Source organism: Mastomys coucha, unplaced genomic scaffold, assembly GCF_008632895.1.
Source record: "Mastomys coucha isolate ucsf_1 unplaced genomic scaffold, UCSF_Mcou_1 pScaffold6, whole genome shotgun sequence".
NCBI lineage: Eukaryota > Metazoa > Chordata > Mammalia > Rodentia > Muridae > Mastomys > Mastomys coucha.
Window position 1 is genome coordinate 4,570,142 of NW_022196912.1, and position 4,182 is coordinate 4,574,323.

Sequence of the window (4,182 nt, forward strand, 5' to 3'; positions counted from 1 at the left end):
TTTTTTTTTTTTTTTTTTTTTTGTGGTTCTTTTCAAGACAGCGTTTCTCTGTGTAGCCTTGGCTGTCCTGGAATTCACTCTGTAGACCATGCTGGCCTCGAACTTAGAAATCCACCTGCCTCTGCCTCCCAAGCGCTGGGATTAAAGGCGTGCACCACCACCGCCCTCTAACTCCATTTTTTCTGAAGTTTGCTTTTATAGATTAAGACTTCAAAAACAGGATATGGGTAGCTCAGTGGTAAAGAGCTTGCCTCATATTCACATATTCCTTGGTTCAATCTTGACCACTACCACCACCCCTTAAAAAACAGAAAAGATGTCAAAAACAGGTATAACTACAAGATTCAAGCTACTGTCCAGGGTGGCAGGTTGTGTCAAGGGCAGAAGGACTTAAGGGAACAACTACTGGGTCATTCTAAGAGGGTTCTACTTCACTCTCGATGGGTTCTACCTCACTCTCATAGGTTCTGATCATCAGGGATGACCTCCAGTAGGCAGTTCTCACATACGCTCAACCACCCTCAACTGTACCATTCTTTTATCCCAGGCCTCTGACCACTACCTTTGTAAAGGCATGTGTGGTGGTTTGTGTATGCTTGATCCAGACAGTGGCACTATTAGGAGGTGTTGGAGTGGATGTGGCCTTGTTGGAGGAAGTGTGTCATCGTGGGCGTGGCCTTTAAGACCCTCATCCTAGCTGCCTGGAAGCCAGTCTTCTGCCTGCCTTTGGGTAAAGATGTAGAACTCTCAGCTCCTCCTGCACCATGCCTACCTGGACGCTGCCATGCTCCCACCTTGATGATAATGGACTGAGCCTCTGAACCTGTAAGCCAGTCCCAATTAAACATTGTCCTTTATAAGAGTTGCCTTGGGCATGGTGTCCGTTCACAGCAGTAAGACCCTAAGACAGACAGTTTCCCTGTATAACCATGGCAGGCCATGGTCTTATGGCAAGCCTCCTGACTTAGGGAGCCTAATGCCTAGATCACAAGTGTGCCACCGTGCCCAGCTTTCAAGAGTATTACTATGAGGACTAAGTGCTATGAACTAATAGAGTTCCACCCATCTAGCTACAAGAGTTTTCCATAAGAATTTTTGGTTATACAAGAGTCGCAAAAGTAGCAATTTCTCTATTTCTCTTTAAGTTAAAAACTGCTTATATTGATCATTTGATTTTGTGTAACCAAATATAATATTTAGTGAAATAAAATGTAAAGCCATGTCTATGCCCGTTTACTTCTCCCATTCCTTACTCTCAGGTTTGAAAACGTAGTACCATAGAGAGACCTTCAAAGGAATGGTCTACAAACAGAAGGAATGTTATATTCTTTCCATTTTTCTCATATTCTACTAATAGGAGTACAAACCAATACAGTCGTGTTAGAACACATTTGGCAATGAAGATCAAAGAACTTAGAATATTCATGTCTTCTGGTTCTGTAGTTCTTTCTTAAGGCTAATTCTTATTATCTTAATTATGTCTATACATGTGTCTATATGTGGTATATGCACCATGAGTTCAGTCCCCCATAGTCTCTATGAGGGCATCAGATCCCTTGGAGCTGGAGTTACAGGAGGCTGTGAACTGCCTGACGTGGGTGTAGGGAGCCAGACTCAGGTCCCCCACAAGGGCAGAACCTGGTCAGAGCCACAGAGCCATCCATATCTTCAGTCTAATTCAGTAATTCCAAACCTGATCAAAGAGTATTCTGAGGAAATCACCTAATAAGCAGAGAGAATCTAACATGCACATGAGATGGTATTTAAGATAGCGAAACATACAACTAAGACAAACTAGATATGACAAATGCTGGAGTCGGTAGGTCTCTACAGTTTCTGGTAACACAATATGCATTAACCTTATACTAGGCCTAAAAGCTTTTTTGTTTGGTTTTGGTTTTGTTTTTTTCAAGTTAGGGTTTCCCTGTGTAACCCTGGCAGTCCCAGAACTCATTTTGGGACCAGATTGTCCTTGAACTCACAAAAATCCACCTACCTGTACCTCCTAAGTGCTGGGATTAAAAGAATGCCACTGCCCAGCAGGCCCAAAACTTTTACCCATAGGCTATGACACTTGGGAGAATAGAGTATTTAGGATGGGAGAATAGAGTATTTATTTAGGATAATCCCATCAGTTTTCTTTCTGTTTTACTTTTCTGTTATCTTTAGTTACCTCTAATGTATCTAGGTAGTGTTTATATCTAGCGTATAGTTGAAAGTCCACTAGCTTAAGCAACGTTTTTAATTAAAACAGAATGCGACCATTTGTATTACTCTGTGCTTTTTCTTTCTTGAGATTATTATCTTTTTAAAAATAATGAACTCGGCCACATGATTGAATTCATTGCTGCGCATTTTAATGAAAATAATTAACCTTTGGCTTCTGAAATGCTACAGAGCTTCAAACAGTCAATGTATATCTAGAATTGATTATCTGGCCTTAAAGTAACCTCTTAAAGGCTGAGGTTTTGAATCAACTAACTCTGAAGCAGACACCCTAGGTAAAGGCACTCCACGCCTCCATCCACAGCTCAGACAGACTTAGTTCACTGTGTTTACCTGAGCTAAGCAGAGGAAAGTTGACAACAAGAGCTAGAGATCAGAGACAGCCAAGACGGCAAACTGTCTCTTCCCCTCGCTGCTTCCACAGATGAGGTGGGCTAGGCCCTCTTGAGCAGGGACCTGCCCTGAATAGGCTGGACAGAGATGTGCACTGAGAGACATTTCCTAGTCTAGTCTCCTGCCTTCAAATCCTGACAAGCTTTAAAAGCCACTCCCACCACTGCTCCTGTGACTTCTTCCTCCGCCCCACCAGATCTTCTCTGTAAGTTCACACCATTCTAGGTGAATGGACGGATGGTGAGTGAAGCTTAGTATTAGATAGAAATTAGACAGAAAGACTATGGGAGAGCCATATATTCCACTGTATAAAGTGGAGTATGAAAATCAAGAGGATGCAGCCCAGCCTTTCTCTAACTTGGACCATCAAAGACAGTATCTGAAATAGCAGTTCATGGAAAATGCATATGGCAAAGAGCAGGAAGGTGAGAGAAGGTTACAGGAGTCATGAGCAAGCAGGCATCCAGGCAAAAAAGGCACAGGCTCATCGACCAGGGGAAACTGAAAGAGCACCTCAGAGAGCAGAGCAGAGCAGAACACAATGTGGCTAGAAAAACAGGTACCCAAGGACCTGAGTGCCAGACGAACGAATCGCATCCTACAGATAGCGAGAAGCCACATAAGCACAGGAGCTAGAAGACAGGAATTACTAACTAGACTGCAGGAAAAGCAGAGATGGCACACATGAGGGGGAGGGGAGAGACCTTTAAGAGGTGATGGACAGGAGCAGAAGACAAGACCGATGTACACACACTACCTGCACATCCCACTTAAAGAACATTCCATATAGCCAGCCCAGACAGTCACTACTTGGACCCAGTGCTGTTCATGTCCGGGAACTCTCATCTATATGTGGGAAAGTAGTGTTTGCCATTATTAGGGGCCAAGGAAAGAATCAGCCTTGGCTTTCAGTCCCTGCTAAGTGTACTAGTTTTTAATGCTGTCCCCACAGAGAGCTGGGCAGCACACTGTAGCAAGACCAAGTGTGGCCATGGGTGAGTTTTACTCCTTCCCTCACCTCCCTCAACAGTAAAATGGACAGTGCCTACAATTTCACATTCCTACAATTCTAAGTCAGGATGAACTGAGATAATACATTGCCACATTTTGGGGCCGAGTTTGGCAAATGATTATGGAAATGCCTGCTAAAATTATCAGTATTACCTCTGGGCTAGTCTGTGCCATGTACTTGCCATAACCACTACCAACTCCACAGTAAGTGAAAGGAATGTGGGGTGTGTGTGTGTGTGTGTGTGTGTGTGTGTGTGTGTGTGTGTGTGTATGAGACAGACAGACAATGGGAAACAGTCTGACCTATTGAAGAGACTGACTCTGGAAGTGGCAGCTTTTAAATTCTGGTGTTCTTTAGATGTTTTATCCATGTATCTGCTATCTAGGTTCATTAGGAGCATTCTACCTTTGCCTCACCCTTTATATGTACATAGTCTTCTGAACAATCTGAAACAGAGCCCCTGGGCAGTGGTGGCTAGTGGGCCTGAGCGCCTGTCCTACATGGGAGACAGTGAGAACCTCCTTCTGCCCCGCCCCGCCCCACCCCGCCCC

At 44.0% G+C, this 4,182-nt stretch overlaps 1 protein-coding gene across 3 annotated transcripts in view; it reads right to left on the reverse strand.

Moving 5' to 3' along the window:
• Ppp1r21 (protein phosphatase 1 regulatory subunit 21) overlaps positions 1 to 4,182 on the reverse strand; it is a 68,775-nt gene that overhangs the window by 9,940 nt on the left and 54,653 nt on the right. The gene's annotated exons all lie outside the window — the stretch shown is intronic.